At 39.6% G+C, this 24,959-nt stretch overlaps 1 non-coding gene across 1 annotated transcript; it reads right to left on the reverse strand.

The window, feature by feature from the left end:
• Positions 1-2,850: 2,850 nt before the first annotated feature.
• On the reverse strand, positions 2,851-2,925 carry TRNAP-UGG (transfer RNA proline (anticodon UGG)). Its single transcript has one exon. It is a non-coding gene; the product is annotated as a tRNA-Pro (tRNA).
• Between the last annotated feature and the right edge of the window lie 22,034 nt (positions 2,926-24,959).

Here is a 24,959-nt window from a genome sequence, read left to right on the forward strand (position 1 = left end):
TGGATCTCTGTCGGGCGCATGCGGGAGTCTGTCTGACTGTCTCTCCCCGTTTCCAGCTTCAGAAAAATACAAAAAAAAAAAAAAATAATAATAATAAAATTAAAAAATGTTAAATACAAATACAATTCATTTAAGTAAACAAAATTTAATTATGTAATTTGTTTATGAATACTGTATAAATATCCAAACTGTATCACAATCCATCGAAACAATATTTAATTAATAGAATGAGCTTAAAAGGGTTATATTGCAAATAAAACAATTATTTCATTTTACAAACAGCCTGGACACGTTTTCAGTTATCAACTGCAGCTATTGTCTATATGCTACAGTGTCACATGATTCAGCACACTTGACCACAAAAATAACAAACTATTTGAACTTGGGTGCGCACTGGCAAATTCCGCCTAAAAGAATGTGGGTTTCAAAAAAAAAAAAAAAAAGAAAGAATGTGGGTTTCACATCACTGCTAAATATCAAACAGTTCATATTGAGTACAGACAAGTACAAAAGTTGTAAATCTTTATAATGGAATTTTTTTTAAAAATAAAGAAGTATCGCGAATCCATTAGACCAATTATTGGAAGTTAATCCTAGATCAGTCACATGCGGAATTCTTTTCCATGTATTACTATCTTCTTAAATATCTTGATTTCTAATAATCAAAGACCCTTTCCGCTTCTGAGTAGCTGAGATTTTAAAATAGCGGAGAAGCTTGACCTGTGATGGTGCAGTGGATAAGGCATAGACCTGGAAATGCTGAGGTCGCTGGTTTTAAACCCTGGGCTTGCCTGGTCAAGGTACATATGGGAGTTGATGCTTCCAGCTCCTCCCTCCTTCTCTCTCTCTGTTTCTCTCTCTCCCTCTCTCTCTCTCCTCTCTAAAAATGAATAAATAAAATAAAGTAGCAGAGAATATTAAAAATTTAATTGCGGGCCGCATAAACTCATTATCCAGGCCGGATCCAGCCCGCAGGCTGGATGTTGGCCACGCCTGATCTAGACCCATCCACCCTGTGACTGCAGCCATAGGGAAATGCTAGGTAAAACCTGCCCAACTGAGCCCAGTCAATGCAAAGAATCATGACAAGGCTCTGTCTGGTTGGCTCAGTGGTAGAGTGTTGGCCTGGAATGTGGATGTCCCGGGTTCGATTCCTGGTCAGGGCACACAGGAGCAGCCATCTGCTTCAAGGGACTGGGGAAAATGGGGGAATCTAAGGTTCTATTTATAGCCAGAACAGAGAATGTGCCTCACTGGTGACATGAACAGAAGATAAGATAGTAAAAAAATTTCACTTACAGAATGAATTTTTCTAGGCTAATGAGAATGTAAAATGTAACTAGGTGACCATTAGAACTGCACAAATAAAAATGATTTACTGGAGTCATTTAAGAAATTGAAACTGAGTGCACAGCTATTCCGAGATTGTAAGCTTTAAAAAAAAATACGTGAAAATAAGAATTATGTGTCCTTAACTACTGATCCAAATGCAAATTATACATTACCCACTAGGATCCATCATGTCTGTGAAGGAAGAAAGATAAGAATGGTAAGAGGAATTGCTAGGATGTCCAGAGCCTCTGAAGATGAATCCAGGACAATCTTTACTTACATTCTCCACAATGAATGTGCATTTAAAGGCAGGGTGCTGTCTTTCTTCTCCATTCTCTCACACGGAAATCTTGCCCTTGATTTTCCTCAGTATTACAGATTGGGTCGGCTCTTATATTAACAAGCAAACCTCTTTCAAGCTATAGATAGATTTAACACACTGTAGGTTTATTTAACTTCCCACAGCTGTATTTTACTTAACGCTATATCTATATTTCATCACATAAATGATTGCTCTGATAGTTCCCTCACTCCCTCATGGCCAAGAAAATATGTGACATTACTGATACGGTTTGTAGTCAGAAAAGATAGTTAAGGACCAACTATCTACAGTTTGAGTATTGCTTTTACTGCTCCCAAACCAAGCATAAAAACTGACCAGTGAGAGCTTAGGAAGGAAGGAAGGAAGGAAGGAAGGAAGGAAGGAAGGAAGGAAGGAAGGAAGGAAGGAAGGAAGGAAGGAAAAGAGGGAGGAAGGGAGAGAGGGAGGAAGGGAGGGGAGGGGAGGGGAAGGGAAGGGATGGAGGGAGGGAGGGAGGAGGAAGGGAGGGAGGAAAGGAGAGAAGGGAGGGAGGGAGGAAGGAAGGAACTGAGCCATGCCATGATGTCTAGATAACTCTGGGATCTGTGAGCAGGTATGAGAATGACCTTTCAAACTTTGGGCCCACCATGGACCAGCTAATATGATGATAAATATCTTAGAAGTGGTAGAATGAACACATCAAACTACGGTGCCACATGCAAACACTGTAGAACAGTCGCTGGTCTTGGAGCAATGAACCTTGGAGGAGACACGGCATTATAATGAAGATCTCATGAATTTGCATGTGTACTAAATATTTCTGTATGTTAGATATCTAGAAAGAGACATGCTTGCATTTATTTCCAAAAATGTCACTCTTACCTGAATTACTAAATACATTTTTTTTTTTTTGTATTTTTCTGAAGCTGGAAATGGGGAGAGACAGTCAGACAGACTCCTGCATGCGCCCGACCGGGATCCACCCGGCACGCCCACCAGGGGCGACGCTCTGCCCAACAGGGGGCGATGCTCTGCCCCTCCGGGGCATCGCTCTGCCGCGACCAGAGCCACTCTAGCGCCTCCTTGGCAGCAGCCAAGGAGCCATCCCCAGCGCCCGGGCCATCTTTGCTCCAATGGAGCCTTGGCTGTGGGAGGGGAAGAGAGAGACAGAGAGGAAGGAGTGGGGGGTGGAGAAGCAAATGGGCGCTTCTCCTATGTGCCCTGGCCGGGAATCGAACCCGGGTCCCCCCACGCCAGGCCGACGCTCTACCGCTGAGCCAACCGGCCAGGGCTAAATACATTTTTTACTGCTCTTAGTATTTATTATAATACTTTTTACATTATGTTTTTCTTCAATCAAGGAATTGTAAAATATAGCTGTGACAAATAGGAATCTGTGAAACTGTTTAATGTAAGACAGGAAAAACAGAGTCTCCATAGTCAAAACTACTTATATATTTTTTCTTCCTAACTTTTAGTGTGCTATTCGTTCCCAACTGTTTACCTGCATATAACAGGTTAGCAGTCCACGCAGCAAAAGCCCACTTTTCTTGAGGGAGTCTGGTGACTCGAGTGGAGCATCATTAAACTGGAAATGAAGCCCTCAGGTGAACAAAAATTTTCTTTACAATTCCGAGCCAACCATGAACCAACCTGTGCAATTCCACTTGCATCTGCCAAAAGTAGGTGTGCCTGTTTGGAACAACCTTTAAACAGAGCAAAAAGGCATTAAGACTTCCAAGAGACCCTCAAGGAGTGGTCGTCTCTGTTGGCTGCACATTAGAGTTACCCGGGGAGGTGTGAAGACTCTGGATGCTCAGGCGGCACATTTGGTCAATTAAGTCAGAAGCTGGGGGAGAGGGGCTGGGAGGAGTTGTTTGGGAGCCAGATGTCAGCCATATTTATAGCTTCCAAGTTATTTCAGTGAGCTCCCCAGGCTGGGCTGGGCTGCTCTGAGGCATCGCAGGTTGGGGGGGAGTGATCACATTATGCCATGCCTGATGGGCTCCTCCAAGGGAAAACAAGCTTAAAGATTTCACATCTGCAGCCTGTTACTCAATCATCAAGTCTCCCAAGGGATGGGATAATGGGATTTGTTGATTTGGCAAGAGGCGATGTTATGGCCTCTAAGGAAATATTAAGCTCATCTCGCTATGTTTCCATAATCACTTTGCCTAGCCTCAATTCTAAGCACATGCCCATTATTTTGCCACACAGCAGAGATGGTGCGCCAGCCTGGGTGGAATCTGCTGCTTCACGGAATATCGTTTTATTTCTAAATCTTCCAGAACAACCTTATTGAAACCCTGATGGCCCTTGTGTGGAATTACCTCACTGCATGTAACGGGCGTGTTGTTTTTCTCCTATGTTCTGGAATTATTTCATTGGCTCTCAACCCAATTACCTGGAAAAAGTTTTTATCTGGTCAAATCTTAATAGCTACAAAAAGTTAATGAGTGCTCACGCTATGCAAGGCCTGCTGTCACGTGCCCATGATAAAACTGACATGACTCTTCCTCTTATGTAGGTCATACTGTCATGGTGGCGAGCGAAGAGGAAAACGTGTATGTCAAATAGAACTCATTGGGACAAGATCTGGTGAGTTTTATGAAGTCGTTTGGTGAAAAGAAGAGAGTAACATGGAGAAAGTAGGAAGAAACAAGACACAAGTTATGATGACAATTGAACTTAGTCTTAACACTGTAACACTGAAACTTTTTTCTGATTAATGAATTTACATAGGAAAAACCTGGAAATATGAAAATACATAAATAAGACAAATAAAATATTACTAGTAATTCCACATAAACATATATCACACATTGATGTGTGTGTATATATATATGTGTGTGTGCACATATATAGTATATTTGAACACACATTTGTGTTTTATACATTGTTACATCCTAGCGAGAAAGGCCACAGCAGACACAAAGTGAATTTTATAAGTTTTATTGCAGACCTGCACAGGGACTGCAGGCAACCCATACAAGGGAGCACTGCAGCCCCCCAAACCTGCACAGGGATACAGGTAACCCACACAGGGGAACACTGAAGCCCCCCAAACCTGCGCAGGGACTGCAGGCAACCCACGCCTCCGAAGAGACTGGAGCACTGCAGCCAACCAAACCTGCGCAGCCAACAAACTGCGCAGGGACTGCAGCCCCCCAAACCTGCACAGGGACTGCAGCAACCCAAGCTCCTAAAATGGCTCCTTTTTATAGGGTGGCTGTCTAGGATGAGCAAGCATCATACAGAAGCTGATGTGGCTGTTAGTCATTGGCTAGGGAGGTCGTGCGCAGTTACAGGGGGGGGTATTACTCAGTGGAGAATTTCAAACATAAACTTCTGATAAGGGTCTCTGACTCAATGCAGGATGTTGCTGAACTCTTTGTTCTCAGTGTCACAGGGACCTTGTACACTCTTGGCAACCCCAGCATGTCAGTACTCCTTGAATCTAACATACATATGTACATATACTTATTTCCTTATGCGCGGATGTAACAATGTTCTGCACATGTGCATAACACCACTGTGGCATCAGATGGGTGCTAAATAGTGATGCCCCTCTTCCCTGCTCAGGTCCTTAATTGAAAAATAAAAGAGTAGAAGAGAAAGGTTATAATAATGTCTTTATTGTTGACAAAGAGTAAGTTGGAGAACATAGCTTTGTATGAGAAACCAAAGGTCAGCTGACTAAAGTCCAATGTCATACACTAACTCCCTCCCTCCAACCACAGGCAATTCGGGTCACTGGGAGACCCGGCTCCATCCACTAGGTGATGGCTTGGCCCTGAGGGAGCACAGCAGAACTGAGGCTCCCTGTAAGTGGGCTGGTTCCCAAAAAGGGGAAAAGTATGAGCAGAGTTTAGTCATTACGAATTTATATAGATAAATGCAATTATGCGATGCATATGTGATAACATTACATATACTATATGTACAAATATATTTGATATAGAAATTCAGTGTAGTATTATTATTCCAATTTTCAACCCCCAAAAGTATGTCTAGCCAGTTTTTTGGGGGGTGGGGGTTTAGCAAGAGAGAGAGATAAGACAGGGGTAGACAGATAAGAAGGAAGAGAGATGAGAAGCATCAATTCTTTTTTTTAATTAATTTATTTTTTAAGACTTTATTCATTTTAGCAAGGAGAGAGAGAGAGAGAGAGAGAGAGAAGGGGGAAGAGCAGGCAACATCAACTCCCATAAGTGCCTTGACCAGGCAAGCCCAAGGTTTTGAACTGGTGACCTCAGCATTCTAGGTTGATGCTTTATACCCTGCGTCACCACAGGTCAGATGAGAACAACCAGTTATTTGTTGTGGCACTTTAGTTGTTTATTGATTGCTTTCTCATATGTGCCTTGATTGAGGGGTTTCAGATGAACCTGTGACTCTTTGCTGTAGCCAGTGACCTTGGGCTCAAGCCAAAGATCTTTGGGCTCAAGCCAGTGACCATGGGGTCATGTCTATGATCCCATGCTCAAGCCAGCTACCCTGCATTCAAGTTAGTGAGCCTGCACTCAAGCCGGCAACCTCAGTGTATCGAACCTAGGACCTCAGCATCTCAGGTTGATGCTCTAACTGTAACCAGAAAACAAAGCTGGATTCGGGGTTATCCACCAATCTTAATGCCAATAAAGAGAGACGAGGACCGAGTAGGTATAAGGGGTGTCGTCATATTGCAGCAACTTGAGAGGGCAGGTGACTCCTGTCCAAAAGAACTGCCTTAACACTCTCCTGGTGCTGGTGGTTTCTACAAGGTTCCGGAGCAAAAGGAAAAGTCCGGGCAGTTAGTCACTTAAGAATATGCAAGAGGTGAGGGCTCAGCTGCAGAAACTTCTGCTCTGCAAGTTCTTTTGATGTAACACAGGCCCCATCAGCATGGTCCTATCTGTGTCTTTGGTGAATCTTCAAGACAGCTGAAGTCAGGTGTCTCCCAGGAACAGCTGGGACCTGGTGCCTCTGGGACCATCTGCCTCTGGGAATTACCTGTGAAATACTCCCTGTTTCTTAGGATACAAAGTAAAGATTTAAGATTGGTGAACTAAGTTTCTAATTAATTTATAGACTTTAACTTTTCACAGTAAATCCTGTGCCTGGGCTTTTATAAACAACTATTGTGATTTAAGTTCACCTAATTGTCAGGACCCTTCCCAATGTAAACTTTTCCTGATATTCCTGCAATGGTAAACATTTTGTTATATTTCAAAGCAAAGGCTAGGGAGCCATTAAGAGAGAGAATAGCAAGCAGGTTAACCATTTCCTAACCCTTACATATCTCCTATTAATTTCACCTGAAAAGCTACCATCACTGAAGCCAAATTTCTAACTTTTGGTTTCCCCTATCATAATCACTGTGCCACTGTGTTCTATATAGGATATTGGAAGTTTTTCAATGAAATTAGATGGGAATGGTATGATACTCCAATCACAAAATGCATAAAGATTCTTTATTCATAAAATTCCAACAATGATTGGTGTCCTAATTTTACCTTTAAACCCTCTGACAATATTAAATTTCTAGGGAAAAACGAAAGTGCAAAGAATATATACTCTTGCAAGTTAAACCCAAATGATACAAATTCTAAAATCAAGTTCCGTTGAGTTTTAGAAATAAATTCCCAAAGTCGTTCTTTCCAATTTGTATTCTGCTCAGTTCAGTCAGAGGAATTCACCACTCCCAGCTAGAGTCAGACTTGCTTTCATCAACTGCAGCCTGGAAAGTGTGATATCTCTTAGGTTCTCAGAAATTCGTAGTTCAATGTCAAGACTCTTCATTCTTACACCAGTTGGACTCTAAAATAAGACTCAGTAAGTAACCCTAACCCCACACCCACCAAAGTTAGAATATAAGCCTGACCCTAGCCCCTAGGCAGTGGTTGTCTTACCGAGGCTCACAAGCCACATGCGGCTCTTTGGCCCCTTGAGTGTGGCTCTTCCACAAAATACCATGTTTTCAGCAAAGGCCAACTTAGGAGTACCCTAATTAAGTTAATAACAATGTACCTACCAATATAGTTTACGTTTAAAAAATGTGGCTCTCAAAAGAAATTTCAATTATTGTACTGTTGATATTTGGCTCTGTTGACTAATGAGTTTGCCGACCACTGCTCTAGGGCCTAGAGCAGTGGTTCTCAAACTTTTTGAAGTCAGGGCATATTTAAAATCCTACAAATAACTGTAGGTACACTATATACAAATTTCTGAGAAATATGTTATAATAATTAATTCAAATATTAAAGAAAAAATATATAAAGTCCAAGCATGCTTTTATGGTAAATAAGAAAAATAATATGACAAAATTAAATTTATTCTGATATTAAAAAACATTTTTATGTTGCAATTTTTGAGTTATGCTTTTTAGAATTCATAAAAAAGAGGGGTTAAAAAATAAAAAAAAATTACAAAAAGTTATCTTTTATATTTATAGATACAGTCTTAGTAAGATTTAGTAAATTCAGCAGTTCCTGGCGTGAATGTGTTAAGTTTTTTCATTCTTGTGTTTATGAGAAACATGAGCCTGATGTGTCCTAGCGATTTCTTCAATGTTTGGGCATATATTTGAAAGCAAATTCTCATTTCCTTGTCAATACATTGAAGAATTCCTCTCTTTACTCTTAATTGTGTTGAGGGTAGAAAATCCTAATTCACATAAATAGGATGTTGAAAATTGTAGTAAAATGTTCAAAGCTTTTTTAGATATTGCCACATATTCTTCTTTTATAGAAATCCAAAAGGCTTCAAGAGACAATTCCTTATGTTTAATCATCAATCCAAAACCCCCACCATACAAATCATCTTAACTTTACACCAAACAAAGGATAGAAGAAACTTGCCTCCAGTCTTTCTGGGGAACATGGGGGGTAGTGTAAACAATCCAGCACCACAGTTTACAGCCTTTTGCAACCTAATTAGGCAAGTTAGGTGGGGGGATGGGCACACTGTCAGCTTACAGCCCATTCTTCACACCTCTGTCCCCCAAAATCTAAACTCCAAAAACCCTGTTGGTTTTTTGGTCCCCAACAGGCACACATTTCTCTGGAATACCATAGGGTACACCTGGAAATCTTCTAGGGCGCACCAGTATGCCCTGGTGCACACTTTGAGAACCACTGCCCTAGAATAATGACCATGGTATCAATCCTGCTCCCTATACCCTGTGGTAAGTGTCCTCAAAGGACGTCCTACTGTTGTCCTAGAAAGGAAGGCACGTGGTAGATGGTAAATATCATTTATTCATTTGTTTGTTTGTTTGTTTATTTATTTAGTGAGAGGAGGGGAGGCAGAGAGACAGACTCCCACATGTGCCCAGACTGGGATCCACCTGGAAAGCCCACTAGGGGTTGATTTTGTGTCTATCTGGGTCATTGCTCCATTGCTCAGCAACTGAGTTCTTCTAGCATCTGAGGGGAGGCCATGGAGCCATCTTCAGCACCCAGGTCCAACTCACTTCAATTGAGCCATGGTTGTAGGAGGGGAAGAGAGAGAGAGAGAGAGAGAGAGAGAGAGAGAGAAGTGAGAGATGGAGAGATGGAGAAGCACATGGTCACTTCTCCTATGTGCCCTGACTGAGAATTGAACCCAGGATATCCAGGAGTGGGGCCAACACTCTACCACTGAGCCAACTGGCCAGGGCCAGGTGGTAAATATCTTGACTTTTCTTTGGGCTGTCGGCCAGTCTACTTTTCTGGAATCCACATCATGTGTGTTTAATTGGTGAGAATCACTCAGCAAATGATTAATTCTGACATTGAATTTATCCATATGTGTGTCCCTGGGGAAGTAGGGCATCCAGAAGCCTACTGTCTCCTCAGAGGCATGGCCTTGAGGATATTGACAAGTTTGGAATGGTGGTAGCCCTTCCCTCAAACTGGGTGTCATTGGAAAATCCTTTCTTTCTCACCCAATGTGTTGGAAACCTTCTAATTTCCATTTCCCTTTAAGCACTTTTCTCCAGAGGATGAGACCTATTGTCAGGTATTCTGTGCTGTATTTTGTGCCTGTGTATAATGGTACACTTTCTTTGCCTCTTCCAATGGAATTAATTCGGCCTAAAAACAAAAACAAAAACCCTGCCTTTTAGAAAAGGATTTCACCTTAGAGCCGCAATTGCTTCAACTGAAAAAGTACCCTCAGAATTTCTTCTAATTGAAGTTGCTATTGAGGTTGTTGGAAGCTGTTGGACGTGGGTGTCCCTGAGGTCCTAATGACAGCTGGTGCCTCAGCCATATGGTTCTCTAAAGTATAGACAAGTGTCTTCTTTTCCTCTCCTTATAAATTCCTTGGGCACTATGATTCTCCCAGGCCCAGCTGCAATAATTATTATTTTGAAACTTGCCCAAACATTTTTTTCTACTCTTTTCATTTTCTATGATTGGGATTTTGGGCCAGGTACAAATTTAAGGTCAAGTGCTCCACATTTTCAACCTGTGCCTTGAATGCACAATGAAGTGCTATTTACCACATGAGGCAAAAGACCTTAAGCCTTAGCCACGTGATATTTAAAAACTTTAATGGTACAAGCTCCCTAGTGTTTTGTGGCTCGTGTGTAACCTTGCTGACTTGCCCTATATATGCGGCTAATAGTCCCACTTTAGCATGGCCAGTGAAACTAGGCCAAGCTGTGCCTGCATCATAACAAACCACAGCAGCCTACAGCCTGTGGGCTGAGGCCTTAGCACCTGCTGTAACACTGCTTTGCTGCAGGCCTTGTCTTGCACTACAAGTTCAAGGTCTAACTGCAACAAACTGCACTGTCAGGGCCATCTGTGCTGGCTATAGGCCCATGCCTTTGGCCCCATCTCTACGAAAGTCTTTCAGGGTCAGAGCCACAGTGAGTTGTAACCATTTGACAAAGTCAAAAACACCAAGTGACTAGTGCTTAAGGACTCTTAGCTAGGTGTCAGCAGTTAAAAGCTAGCTTTGTTCATTGAAAATCTACCTGGCCTTATATATACTCTACAGATCACCAATGTCAAAACTTCCTGTCTAGACACTAAAGACCAAGGTCACTCAGTTCATTGCACGTGAAAGTGGCTTTCCAAATTCTTGTCTACTTTTTCAATGTTCTCAGTCATATATGGCTTTATATACATATATAATATATATAAAGATATCAAGTCAATAAAATACATATATATATCAAATTTAGTAAAAAATATATAACACACATATATATTCAACCTAATAAATTTTAATAAATAAAACGAATTACTCGATATACAAAAAAAAACATATCAAGTATTTATTTTACTAAATTTAGATCATACTCTACAGAGTAATATGTATTCCATGTCATATAATAAAAGCACTTAGAATCTTTTCTAAACTTATTACAAATTTTTAAAAATTAAAATATTTTGGTCCTGTCTTGCTGGCTCAGTGGATAGAGTGTCAGCGCAGCTTATAGATATCCTGAGCTCACTACAGGACACACGGGAGAAGTGACCATCAACTTCTCTCTCCCACCCCACCCTCTTCCCCTCCTGCAGCTAGTGGCTCAATTAGTTTGAATGTGGCCTCAGGTGCTGAGGATACTCCATTGGTCTGAGCATGTCAGCCTCAGGTGCTAACAATAGCTTGGTTGATTCAAGCATTGGTTCCAACCAGGGATTGCTGGGTTGATCCCAGTGGGGGCATATGGGAAGTCTGTCTCACTATTTCCTCTTTTCTCATTTAAAAAAATAAATAAATAAAATATTTAAATCACAATACACCACAAATTTGGTGAAAACATCAAGTAATACAGCAGGGCTTAATTAAAGGGTGTTTGCTCCTCCCCATCTTCCAGGTTGACTATCTAGAGGCAACCCCTTTTAAATCTTATAGCTGATTCTTTTATTTCTTCAATTGAAATATAATTGACATATAATATTATATTAATTTCATGTGTACAACATAATGGTATGTCATTTGTATATAGTGCTCATAATAACAAGCCTAGTTAACACCCATCAACACACAGTTACATATTTTTTTCTTATGAGGACTTTTAAGATCCACTCTCTTAGCAACTATTAAATATGCAATTCAGTATTAACTACAGTCACCATGCTGTTGACTACATCCCCACAACTCATTTATTTTATAATTAGAAGTTGGCACCTTTTGATTCTTAGCTGATTTCTTAACTGATTCTTATTGTCCTTTCCATCATTCCTAATTACTATCTTGTACTGATGGTTTTCAATTACTCAGTTTTAGGAGTTATTTATGTACTCTGTCTTTTAATCTACCAACTGCCTAGTATCGTTAAATCATTGTTTTTAATTAATTAAATCAATAAACTGAGCATAGTTTACTTGAAAACTTATTCCTTTGCAGCTTTTCTTCGTTTACCGAGAGTTTCTAATTATTCTTTTCATCCCCATGTCCTTTTATCCTAATATTATATTTCAACTGCTTGTTTTATCACACATTTTACGGAGAGTTTGTTCCTTTGTTTTCCTGTCTTTCCCCTGAAGCACTCTGTCCCTCATCTGTCATCTGGACACATCAGTTTTAGGATAGCTTCCAAGTAGTCACCCTGGGACTTCTCCTTGGGGGGTGGCCTCTTTTCTTGGACCTTGTCTTTGTGTTTCTTGAATTAATGCCTTATATTTTTTGAGCTTAACATGTGTGGGAACTGGTATTTCTAAAAACATGTATGTCTGAAACTGTGTTTATTCCAAACATTTGACTGAAAAATTTGGCTGGATATAGAATTTTAGTCCAAAACTTATTTCTTTCAGATCTCTGAAAGCTTTGCTCTGTGACAAAAGCACAAGTTCACACGTCTTAGTTCAAACATGATGGGTACAGTTTCCAAAGGAAATTCGATGCACTGTTAGAAAAACAAACAAAGAAAGAGTGGAGAAGGCTACCGAGATGGCAGACACGGAAGACAATCCTTCAGAGGTGTGGATTTTACACGTGCCCCCTCCCTCCAATCCTGTTAACTCCTTCTGCAACTGCTTAAGGAGCATTTTGCTAAAATTCACAGCGGTCATTACATAGATTTAATATTTGACTATAGCATTGCTTCTTTAGAAATGATTATCAAAGAATTATTTAAATTCTATAAAGTTTTAAATGTATATGGAAAGCTCTTGTGGTAGAGCAGGGTCCTTAGAAAAAGTGCTAAGACTGAATTGTGATGTTAAAGAAAACCCCAAGTGGAAACCACAGTTTGAGTATAATCCTAATCCCACAGCTACCAAACCAAAACTTAAACGGTCTTGCTGACTCTGACTTCAAACAAAACTCAGCTATCTTTAAATCCATGTCACCAAACCCTGACAGGAATGTAGTAACAATCACAGTAGAAAACAATGTACTTCCCCGGCTGGTTCACTCAATGATAGAGCTTCGGCCCGTATGTAGATGTCCCAGGTTCGATTCCTGGTCAGGGCACACAGAATTGACCATCTGCTTCTCCACCCTTCCCCCTCCTCTCTCTCTCTTTCTCTCTCTCTTTCTCTCTCTCTCTCTCTCTCTCTCTCTCTTCCCCTCCCACAGCCATGGCTCAATTGGTTCAAGCAAAGTTGGCCTCAGGCACTGAGGATGGCTCTGTGGCCTCTGCCTCAGGTGCTAAAAAAATGGCTCCGTTCCTGAGCAATGAAATAACAGCCCCAGATGGGCAGAGCATCCTCTCCTAGTGGCTTGCCGGGTGGATCCTGGTCAGAGCACATGTGGGAGTCTATCTCTCTGTCTCCCCACCTTCATTAAAATAAAAAATAAAAAAAAGAAAGAAAACAATATACTGCACTTTCTCATTCCTGACCTGTAATGCTGAGAAATGAGCACTTTCAATTTTGAAGTTTTATTGTTTGCTAACAGTTTGCTTCTTGTGCAAAAAAAATAATTTGTATCAAACAAGGCTCTCTGAATTTTCTTTTGACAGTGTCTAACATGCCCGCTCTGTATGCTACTATGGACAGATTCGTTAAACTCTAGTTTCTTTATTAGTAAAATGTGGAAATGGTAAGATTAATTGGAATATTCTAAATATTGAATGAAATTATGCAAATGATTAAGTAGCACCGTGGCTGGTCCATGGGATGCACTCATAATAACATGTTAAATCAATGAATGTTAGTTTGTGTTGCTTGTCATATGGACTTCTCATAGGATTTCTCATACATAGAATTATTTGATAAATAGTACGTCCACTGCCTGACCTGTGGTGGCACAGTGGATCAAGCATCGACCTGGAATGCTGAGGTTCAAAACCCTGGGCATGCCCGGTCAAGGCACATATGGGAGTTGATGCTTCCTGCTCCTCCCCCCTTCTCTCTCTCTCTCTCTCTCTTCTCTAAAATGAATGAATAAATAAAAATAATTAAAAAATAGTATGTCCACTAAGGGTTAAAGGATCTAGAGAATTTTGTTCACATTCAAAGTTGCTGACAAGTAGTAGTATATCAGTTGACTTGTTTATAAGCAAGAAAAAATGCTGCAAATCACTAATACAAACTAAAAGAATAGTTTAAGATATATGTCATTTTTGTTATTGTAAGGTTAGAACATACTGCACTAGGCTGGAGGGGTGTCCTACCTGAATAAAAATACATTTTTCTCTAATTACATATTCACAAAATTAAGGGATGTATATATATTCAAAATATACTGTAATAATTGATCATGAGTGAGAAAAGATTGAATGTTTTCATGTATGATTTAGGTGCTGCCTCATATATTTATTCACTTGAATGATTATTTGTTCAATTCATTGGTTCACTTATTTATTGTATTATATATTGATTAAGTCCCAAGTTAATGATGCTGGGGTTATGAAGAGAAAGTTGCTCTCCATTACCTAATTCTTTTGGAAAAATTACGAGCAATACAGAAAATTAGAACCAAAGTAGGAGAATGTTCCTTCCTGTCACTGTGCACTTAGATTAATCTTTGCTCTTCTAAGAACTAAAGTCAGGAATACAAATCAGTATGGTCCAAGAGCAATAAAATCCACATGAGGCCCTGGCTGGTTGGCTCAGTGGTAGGGCATCAGCCCGGCGTGTGGAAGTCCAAGGTTCGATTCCCAGTCAGGGCACACAGGAGAAGCACCCATCTGCTTCTCTACCCTTCCCCTCTATCTCTCTGTTTCCTTCCCGCAGCCAAGGCTCCACTGGAGCAAAGTTGGCCCTGAGAACGGCTCCATGGCCTCCACCTCAGGTGCTAGAATGACTCCGGCTGCAACAGAGCAATGCCCCAGATGGGCAGAGATTCGCCCCCTGGTAGGTTCGCCAGGTGGATCCCGGTCAGGCACATGCGGGAGTCTGTCTGGCTGCCTCCTTGCTTCTAACTTCAGAAAAATACCTCCCCCCCAAAAAAAACCCCACGAGTACTGTCAAATTTTCTAGCAACATTAAAAAAGTTATTATAAAGGTAGAATTAATTTGATGTCATATTTTCAAAATTTTACCATTTCAACATGTACTTGATATTATTAATGAGATTGTTTGCATTCTTTTTGTTTCACTAGGCCTTTGAGATCCGGTGCTGATTTTGCACTTGAGACATAGCTCAATCTGGACTGGCCATATTTCAAGGGCTCAGCAGGCTCATGTAACTAGTGGCTACCATATTAAAGACAAGGTTTAGGATATGCACATACCTTTTTGGAGGTCACCATTCAACCCACTACATTTCCCTAGAACTTCTAGAAGGAACGCTGCTCAGCTGACACCTCGATTTTTAACCCCATGTGACCCATTTTGAACTTCTGACTCCGATACTGTAAGATAACACTGGGGAACAAAATTTTTGTTGCATCCACAAAATCACTTGTTCTTACCTAATTCGAGTGCACTGATCTCAAATCTGACATTAGTTTTTCTCTGTAAGCTACAGCTTTTTTGCAATTTAAGATTTTAGGTTTTCATCTTATTGTAAAATTTTCAACATTCAGTTTAACATAATGAAGTAGAATGTCTTCTTGGGCATCATCTTTGTGAAAACATAATAATTTATATAATACAGTAAATACACTAATACACTAAAAGATATGATTGCATCAGAATTTGTCTACAATTTCAAAATAGAACATATAAAAACACTTATTTTAATCATAAAATTTGCGCAAAACTTATTTAAATTCTATTCAGGCAAAAATTTGCGTTTGTAGGTCTTTATGTTTGTGCACTTGTTGAGGACAATCTTGTTTAATGCACCAGCAGTAGTTTGCTTATCATGAACAGCTCCAAGATTTCTGGAAACTTATCAAGGTAACTGTTCAGGAAGTGAATCTTAACGCTCATGTTACATCCAATGTCGTGGAAAGCCAACAGCATCCTTGAAACCAGAAGTTCATAGTTTTCTGCTTTTTTGTTGTCAAGGAAGTTCTTTGTAACTGCCACAAAGGACTGCCATGCTGCTTTCTCCGCCTTATTCATCTTCCTGGCAAATTCTTCATCACGTATGAGGGTTCGAATTTGAGGTCCATCGAATATACCTGCTTTTACCTTCTCGAAAGAGCAGGCAGGAAAAGCAGAAATAATATGTTGAAAGCATTCATTTTCTCTATTCAAAGCCTGCACAAACTGCTTCATTAAGCCAAGTTTGATGTGAAGTGGGGGAAAAATGATCCTATCTCGATTAACTACAGGTTCATTCACAATATTTTGCATCCCTACTTCCAGAGCTTCATGTTTTGGCCACTCCTTCTGTGTCCAGTGTTTCTCCTGAGCTCGGCTGTCCCACAAACACAGAAAATAAGGATACTTCGTGAAACCTCTCTGTTTTCCTAGCAGGAAATTTACCATTTTAAGATCCACACAAATGATCCAGTTATGCTCCTCATACTTCAGAAAGTCGAGGACAATTTTTATGTCATTTTCATCTTCTTGTAGATGAGTTGAATAATCAATTGGAACCATTGCATAAACATTTCCATTGTGTAGGAGAACACATTTCAGACTCCATTTAGAGCTGTCAAGAAATAGCTACCATTCTGTTGGACTGTAAGTGGTAACACCTAGCTGGCTGAGAAGAATACTGACATCATGACAGTAAACAAAGTGTTAGTCTTTGAAAATAAAGTCCACAAAAATTTGTTCATGCTTCCTGAAATGGGATACTTTAGCTCACCAGTGAAGTACATTCTTTTCTTTTTTTTCTTTTTTGTATTTTTTCTGAAGCTGGAAATGGGGAGAGACAGTCAGACAGACTCCCGCATGCGCCTGAACGGGATCCACCCGGCACGCCCACCAGGGGGCGACGCTCTGCCCACCAGTGGGCGATGCTCTGCCCCTCTGGGGCGTCACTCTGCCGCGACCAGAGCCACTCTAGCGCCTGGGGCAGAGGCCAAGGAGCCATCCCCAGCGCCCGGGCCATCTTTGCTCCGATGGAGCCTCGCTGCGGGAGGGGAAGAGAGAGACAGAGAGGAAGGAGAGGGGGAGGGGTGGAGAGGCAGATGGGTGCCTCTCCTGTGTGCCCTGGCCAGGAATCGAACCCGGGACCTCTGCACGCCAGGCCGACGCTCTACCACTGAGCCAACCGGCCAGGGCCACATTCTTTTCTTGAAGCCTGGAGGCTAATAACTCAGCTTCTTTCTTTTATAGGCAAAAATCTCTTACTAAGTCATTCAGTTCAGGTTGGCTAAACTGCTGAGGGGTTAATGACTGCTTGGCATCAGAAGAAGACCCTTCAGATTCTACAACCATTTCCTCATGCATCTTATCAAAATACACTTGATCACCATGTTCACTTTCTTTGTCCTTAGAAGAAATAAAACCATTGAAAACTGGAACCGGGAGTGTCTTGGAGTGTGGGATAGGTCGTATTGCTGAAGGGATATTAGGATATGTGATCATATGCCCTTTTTTCTTGCCGATGCCCTTTGTATGGATCAGACAGAAATAACAGTCACTGCTATGGTCCTTAGGTTCATGCCAAACCATGGGAACACCAAAAGGCATTTCTTTGCATTTTCCTTTTGTCCAGTCATGAAGCATTTCCTCACAATTATGACACACAATATGAGGAGCCCAATTCTTGTCTTGATCACCAAGGGGAACTTGAAAATAGGCAATATATGCACATGTAATAAATGATGAAATATTGCGCCTTTGATGTTGAATTGTGTAACAGCCACATATATATATAAAACAGAAGGTATCAGTACTATTCTTACATTTATGCCTACTTGAAGAAGCCATGATTCAATCTTAAAACAAAATAAGAGTGAGTTTTTATCAGATAATATTTTTTTTTACATTTAAAACAACTACAATTAGCCTGACCAGGTGGTGGTACAGTGGATAGAGCATCAAACTGGGATGCGGAAGACCCAGGTTCAAGACCCCGAGGTTGTCACCTTGAGTGCAGGCTCATCTGGATTGAGCAAAGCTCACCAGCTTGGACCCAAGGTCGCTGGCTCGAGCAATGGGTTACTCGGTCTCCCGAAGGCCCATGGTCAAGGCACATATAAGAAAGCAATCAATGAACAACTAAGGTGTCGTAAAAACAACTAATATTATGTAAAAGTGATGTTTGTAGAACATTAATTGCCTTGTGCTTATGTTCAATCCAAGTGTCATTGCCCTTTAACTCCAATTTAAAAACCAATGTATGCCATTAACTGTAACAAAAAGAAATTAAAGTTGCATAAAAACTAGAGCATGCACCAAAAAATGGATTTTAGATTTGGAATCAGCGATGCAGAAATATATAGAAACAGTTCTAAAACCTCATGCAACAGAAAATGAAAAAATAAAATTGTTCCCAGTGTAATAAATTTGTATTATTTTAACTAAGTTTATGGTAATTGGCTATAGCAGCACTAAGGCACTACTACACTTCATTTCTAATTTTGTTTCCTCTAGCCAGTGCCTTCTTACTGAGACCACTGAGTAAGAGGCACTAGCAATTTTCTAGTGGGAGAGACATGTGAAGATATGACAAATGAAACTCTGGTGTGGAACTTGCGAGCGAAGTAACATTTGACTCATGAATGGTAATGATCTAGACACTTGCAGTTAGAGTTGAAGCACCAAGGCCTGGACTTAAAAGGTCAGTTGGTCAGTGTGTTTTGTCTTTTGATAAATTTTTGTATTTAGCTATTACCCTGCAGGAAATACCCTCAATCTGAGGCTTCCTGAAGGAGAGAATCAGTGAGTTTGTTACATAGGATAGGGTAGGATAGGATAGGATAGGATAGGATAGGATAGGATAGGACAGGAAGGAAGGAAGGAAGGAAGGAAGGAAGGAAGGAAGGAAGGAAGGAAGGAAGGAAGGAAGGAAAGTAGGAAGGAAGGAAGGAAGGAAGGAAGGAAGGAAGGAAGGAAGGAAGGAAAGTAGGAAGGAAGGAAGGAAGGAAGGAAGGAAGGAAGGAAGGAAGGAAGGAAGGAAGGAAGGAAGGAAAGAAGGAAGGAAAGAAGGAAGGAAGGAAGGAAGGAAGGATATGTGTAAAGTGATTTCATATTAATATTCATTAGGTCTCCCAAAATACTTTTTAAAAGCTTCATACTCTCACTATTAAAATGTCTAGCTTCTTTTCCACTGATTACTAAAGATATATAAGCTTGACATATAGCACTGAATATTTTTATAACCTAAGTATATTATACTCAAAAGCACAGAATAAGGTGAAGAGAATTTTAGTCCAACCAATTCTGATAAAAAATAAACCATTGGATACAAAGTTTATGAGAAAGTGTTGAAATAGCACATATGTTTATTTTACAAACATCAAAATTCTTCAGATGTGATTCTTCAGGGAGCTGTTTTCAAATTTGGAGTGTACACAGATCTTTTGTTAAAATTGATCCAAGAATATTGTATTTCTGCCACAACTCAGCCTTCTATTGCAAAGACAAATGCACTGAACTTATTTATTCAACTGTTGGCTTGAGATAACACAAGGCAGGCAGAAAGGGACACTGGAACAAAACTGTGTACTAGTCACCTTTTTTTTCATACCAAGGTCAGTATATATTTTTCTAATGTGTTTTCCCCCCATATTTTTAGAGTTTTACTATCTTCTTTCACTTCTAAAAGCAGAAATTTATTCTGTCTTGGTATTTCTCTGTTTGAATTATTTATCCCAACACACATCTAGTTTCTTCATTTCTTCCATAAACATCAGTTCATTTCATTTTCAGATAATTGAGTAAGGTAGATATAATAATGGCTATTGACACAGGTTTAGGCAGAAATAAGTAACTTGCCTGAATTAGTAGGTAGGAATTTCAGGATTTGAATCCACGTTACCTAACTCCAAAGCTGTCTACTTCCTCTGATGTTACAATAAATCAAATTCCATAGCAACTGCTATTGCTCATGTCTTACACACACTCCCTGTGAAAGATTACTTGGAGTTCTCTGTTATCCTACTGAGACAGAGGTGGGCAGAGCACAGGAATATTTGAATATCACCTTCAACTAAGATACTTGTCTTGCCTGCCCAGGCAGTGGTGCAGTAGATAGATCACTGGACTGGGATGCAGAGGACCCGGGTTCGAAACCCCGAGGTTGCTGGCTTGAGCGTGGGCTCACCAGCTTGAGTGCGGGGATCACTGTCTTGAGTGTGGAATCATGGACATGACCCCATGGTTGCTGGCTTGAACCCAAAGGTCGCTGGCTTGAGCAAGGGGTCACCGGCTCAGCTGTAGCCTCCCAGTCAAGGCACATATGAGAAAGCAATCAACAAACAACTAAAGTGCTGCAATAAAGAATTGATACTTCTCATCTCTATTCTTTCCTGTCTGTCTGTCCCTAGCTGTCCCTCTCTCTGACCGTCTCTTTGTCTTTGTCAAAAAAAGAAAACAAAAGATACTTGTTTCATCTATTAAGCTTTGATTATACAAACAAACATACAAACCTAGAACTTCAATGTTTCTATTGGAGGGAGCAGTGGCATTATGACTATGTATATATGTGCCCTTGGGCTCTTAAAGTCAGTGAGGTTTAAATGACAATATTTGTGTTTATCGAAACAATTTACTTACACATCAAATATTTCAAAATTCCTGAATCTATTCTACAATTATTATTCCTTGGATCTGATAGTTTTATATAGGGCTGACTGTTAAACTAACACTTTATTCATTTATTTTTAGCCTGTGGGAACTGAGAATAGCCATACATTGAAATATATATATAATTAAACTGTGGTAAGAGTGAATTATATTTTCATTATTTTGTAATTTTTGTCAAGTCAGAAATTTTGAATGTTTGCATATGGCATCATTTTACTGGAGTCAACTTTTTCCTTTCAAAATAAGTTATGACAATGTCAGTGCTTAAGACATTTTCAAAATTATCATTATTTGCTTACTCATTTCATTTCTTTTCTTTTCTTTTGTAATTATCTATAAAATGTGACAGGCTGCCTTTTCAGCTCTTTTCATTTAAGTGTTCATTAACTCATGTAGGAAAATTAATGGGTCCTTAATCAGGAAGTCAGTGTATTAAGTAAAACATGCTATTTTATTTATGATCTTCTAAAAAAGTGGGAAAACCCATTAAAACTTGCCATCTGTCTACCCTGGCCCTAAGGGAAGCGAGTGTCTTCTGGCCAACTGTAGTTCCTTAGACCCTACATGAATTCAGTCTCTTCACTCAAATTTGTCTCATGACTTAACATTTTGCCTTCTTAACAATAAGTTGGAACAAATAGCAGAAGAGATGATTTTTGTTAAAATAATTTCATGAAAATAATTAAGCGTAATTTAGAAAGGAAAGAAAGTGATCTCTTGCTTAAAAGTCTGAGGTTGCTTTAGTGTGATTACGGTATGTAGTCTGAGCAGCTGAGTTTAAATGGAGAGAACATTCGTCAGAAAGTCTACATTCAGCGTGCTCAGACATTTCTATTAACTATGGTTAACCCTATTAACTACTTAAATGACAAAACAAAACAAAACAAAACTACCTAAGCTTACATGAAGCCAAGAAAAATGAGACTTGTTCTCCACAGAAGTTCTTTTGAATGCATTGCTACTTTAAAATGTTTATAAAAAAATTAAAAATAATTAGGTCTGCATAAAGAAAGTCATTGTAATAATAAAAACTTGTCTGGAAACTAAGGCAATAAGCTGTGCATTATATAGCTACTTAACACACTTTTATTTGGTTAGTTGACTTATTAATTTAATTACAGAGGTAATAAAATTGACTTTAAAATTTCATATTACATATACCTTAAAGTCTTTCTTAAAAGCCTATTATGGTAATCTGAGTAGGTGGTGGCACTGTGGATAAAGAATTGGCCTGGGATGCAGAGGACCCAGGTTCAAAACACCAAGGTCACTGGTTTGAGTGCGGGATTGCCAGCTTGAGTGTGGGATCATAGACATGACCTCATGTTGCTGACTTGAGCCCAAAGGTCACTGACTTGAGCCCATGGTTGTTGGCTTGAGCAAGGGGTCACTGGCTCAGCTGTAGCCCCCCAGTCAAGGCACACATGAGAAAGCAATCAACGAACAACTAAAGTGCCACAACGAAGAACTAATGTTTCTCATCTCTCTCCCTTCCTGTCTTTCTCTCTCTCTCTCTCTCTCTCTCTCTTTCACTAGAAATAAAGAGAAAAAAAGGCCATTATGGTATATAATATACCTATTGAAAAGAAAGATATTAAGTAGGCAACTTACCCTTTAAAGTAGGTGTTGTTTGATGAAAACAAAAAACAAAATTCTGTGGCTTAGCAATCCACAGGTCCGGAGAGAGTACTGAGTGGGAGACAATTACAATTTTAAAGAGGGCTAAGAACAAGTCACAAGCATATATGTTAGCAAATGAATCCTCTCACACACTGAGTGGCCAGCGCACTAAAGGCACTAAAGGGGACGGAGTTCTCTGTGGCATGAGCCCTGGTGCTGCCTGATAAAAACAAGGGACAGATTGGAGTGGCACCTTTTGTCATACATTCTTTGATGAAAATGGGCTGCAGAAGAGATGGAGGAACTAAGAACACTGGGCTATGACAGCCAACAGAGCAATCTGGGGGTCACCACAGGTCAAATGTCAGTGTGTGCATAGGCCGTGTGGTGCTGTTTTAAAAGCAACCAAGTAAGTAGTAGGCTCAAGGTAGTGGGATACAGCCCTTAGCAAATTGACTAGACTCACGAACGAGTTATAGGGAAGGCCAGATAATAAAATAGATGAAATTATAAGGTGACATATTCTCATTTTGGGACCTCTCATGATATTACTGATCCAGGTAAAAACTATCACCTAAAATAATCAGGTGAATGGTTGGTGGGGAATGTAAATAAACACTTTTCTCAGTATCCTGGCTTGCAAGGGAGAAAAATAACTTCACAATGAAATAGCCAGTTTGTCACCCCCTTAGTTCAATTAATCTCCAGAACTCCCAGGACTGGTCAACCAGAAAATAAGTTTTCTGAGGTGATGCCATGTAGTATCCAACATTACATATTATGCATGCTCAGGCAAAAATTAGTTCTAATTTCTTGTTGGTAGAAACCAGACAAAGAGAGAGTTGAGAAAATGCTCATTGTAAAACTCTGGGCAGGACATGGCCATGATTTCACCTTTGAATTTGCAAAACTTAGACCAGTAAGGCTTTGAAGCAATTGACATCACAGAATAACTTAAGCTGAAGTGAAGAGTTTCTTCAGGACCTATCTTAGCTCAACTCCTTCATTTCACAGATAAGGAATGTTAAGTCCAAGAGCCACCTGCAACAGGAAGAACCAATCGGCGTTATACTCCACATCCGAAATCTAGAGCTCTTTGCACGGCCGCACATTCTTCTCCAGGGGTGTGACGGGACCTCACTGTTTAGTATGTTCCCCAACACTACAGATGTGGCAGAGAAATGTGGAGGTTAATTTAAATGATGATACAGAAGGAATTAAGAATCCAACTCTATCCTGGGCTAGGTGAACATCTTTAAGGTCTCCTCTGAGAGTAGGTGGCTTTATGAGTAATTCACAGTGAATCTAGCAGATTTTAGCAGAGCAATTTAGGAATCCAACCCCATTTGCTCTCTTGTCTTTGAGTGTCATTTTTGCATATGGAGTAATTTTAAGAAAAGCCCAACCACCACGGACAAGTTCATAAAACAGTGATTTTTTTTTTTTAGCGTCCTAGGAACAGAGGAAGAAGGCATTACTGTTGATTGTTTTTCATTACCTTCAGAAAATATTCACATCGAAAAATGCATTTTCATTCTACTGTCAGATTCAATTATGTAATCACTTCATATGCATTTCTTTTATGAAGGAAAGTAAATACTGTACCACATTTAAAATATTTGGATCAATCTATATAACATAGCAGCTACATATTCTGCTTACATGAAAGATTATTTGTAAACAGTAAATTGCAACACAGAGATTAGGAATTATTGTGTCCACTTCTACAATGCCTTTCATTATTGTGTTGTACTAAAGCATGCTGGGTTGCTCGAGTTTTCAAATGAAGTTAAAACAAAGAAAGTCCTGAAGTCAACATTTTTCTCATCAGGTTAATGAGAATTGGTAACAAAGATGGGCTGTGTGTAAAAATACAAAAGTGGTTTTAACAGATTAGGTCATGAATTTCCTCATGAGATTATTATAGCCATTTAAAGCAAACTGTTGTTGAACATGGGCCTTTAAACATTGCTGGTAAATCAATAGCCTAACAATTTTATTCTCTGTCTTTCATTCCAAGGGTATTGAAGATCTGTCCTCAAGAAAGGACTCTTAGAGAGGTGGTTCTTACACCCACAGAGTAGAGGAGGGTGGTATTGATCTGTGTTTTAAGAAAACAATCATTTCCTAAAAACTTTGGATAGAAGGCCTGCATTCCATTTTCTGCACGCAACAAAATGGAAGAAAAATAGGATTAAAAAAATGCAAACCACAACCATGGAGACAAAAACCTTATTTTCTCCATTAAGTATTTATATTGTCTTCTTTTTTTGTTGTAACTATAATATTGTTCTAATAGGTGAAATGCTAATAATCAATTAAGCCATTTTTTCCCTAAAGAAAACAACCAGGGCAGGAAAAATAAAAAAGCAAAAGCAAAGCAAATTTAAAAAGAAGAAGAAGAAGAAGAAACAAGAAAACAAATATTTGTAGTCAGAGACTAAATAGCTTTTCTACTCTACTCATCTTTATAAACCCAAGGCACAAATGTCCCACACTCAGAACAAAGGAGAATATTGGACTGGTAAATCTTCTGAATTGTTGGTTTTACTTTGCCACTTATTTAAAATAAAAATACTAACAACCTATTTTTATTTTCAAAATCCTCCTGATAATAACTATAACTATAATTTCTATTTAAGAGCTACCTCTTAAGTGTCAAGAACATGTTCTTTATTCTATTTAATCCTCACTACTACTCCATGACAGGAACATTACTATCCCCTTTCACAGACGAGGAATGA

The sequence above is a fragment of the Saccopteryx leptura genome, chromosome 1, assembly GCF_036850995.1.
Source record: "Saccopteryx leptura isolate mSacLep1 chromosome 1, mSacLep1_pri_phased_curated, whole genome shotgun sequence".
Lineage (NCBI taxonomy): Eukaryota > Metazoa > Chordata > Mammalia > Chiroptera > Emballonuridae > Saccopteryx > Saccopteryx leptura.